Genomic DNA, 1066 nt, shown 5'->3' with positions numbered 1-1066 from the left:
CTGAACTTCTCTTGTTTGTTTCAGTTTGAGGTTCCAAAGTTGATGATGTGAGATGCAACATGAAAATTTCAACTGAGGTTTGCACTCAGATGCCTGGATTCAGAATACAGACCATGACACCACAGAACCCTTGTTGACCTTTAGTAAACACCTGTGATGAATAGAACATGCAAAATCTGTTTGTGTCTGGCTTTGAACCAGAAACCTTTTGCGTATGAAGCGAATGTGATAACCACTACACTACAGAAACTCAGGCTCTTTGCAGTGTTCCTGGTAGGTGATCCACATTTTGTTAGAGACTAATAACGAGCATGGAACAATGTCAAATACCACAGATCCTGGTTCAAAAATAAAATTAACACATTAAAATAAAAAATATCTGTGAAATACAATCAACACTTGAAAATTAAAAATGGTTCAAAAATAGTTCAAAAATAATATCAACACTTAAAAATACAAAATCTCTGGAAAATAAAATATTATGTATGTTGTTTTGAAAAACATTAGAATATAAGCACTTTTATCAAATCTTCATTGTGGTAAGATCATGTAAGGTCTTCTTAAATCCATGAAAACTCAACAGTTTGTAAGGTAGGTAAGTTAGCTCAGCAGGTTAGAGCAGTGTCTCCCAACCCTGGTCCTCAAGGCACACTGTCCTACATGTTTTAGAGGTTTCCCTGTGCCTCACTCAACTGATTGCAGTTCAGCAAACGCCTGTTAATCAGTCATCAATTGAAATCAGCTAGTCTGAAGCAAGGAAATACCTAAAACATGCAGGGCAGTGTGCCTTGAGGACCAGGGTTGGGAAACACTGGGTTAGAGCACCGTGCTGGTAATGCTGAGGTCAGCGGTTCAAACCCCTCATGGGGCAATTCATGTGTAAGGTCTTTCAGACAACACTTCAAAATAAATAATGGTTCAAAAATAAAATCAACACTTTACAATAAATAAGGTTTCAAAAATAAAATCAACATTTCACAATTAAAAAATGGTTCAAAAATAAAATCAACACTTCAAAATAAATAAGGGTTCAAAAATAAAATCAACACTTCAAAATAAATAAGGG

The 1066-nt window shown here is 35.6% G+C and overlaps 1 non-coding gene across 1 annotated transcript; it reads right to left on the bottom strand.

Annotated features, from left to right (window-relative positions):
* Positions 1–177: 177 nt before the first annotated feature.
* On the bottom strand, positions 178–250 carry trnam-cau (transfer RNA methionine (anticodon CAU)). Its single transcript has one exon. It is a non-coding gene; the product is annotated as a tRNA-Met (tRNA).
* Between the last annotated feature and the right edge of the window lie 816 nt (positions 251–1066).

The sequence above is a fragment of the Poecilia formosa genome, unplaced genomic scaffold, assembly GCF_000485575.1.
Source record: "Poecilia formosa unplaced genomic scaffold, Poecilia_formosa-5.1.2 Scaffold1034, whole genome shotgun sequence".
NCBI classification, from domain to species: domain Eukaryota; kingdom Metazoa; phylum Chordata; class Actinopteri; order Cyprinodontiformes; family Poeciliidae; genus Poecilia; species Poecilia formosa.
The sequence above is the reverse complement of the archived record's forward strand: the minus strand, read 5'-3'. Positions and strand labels throughout refer to the sequence as shown.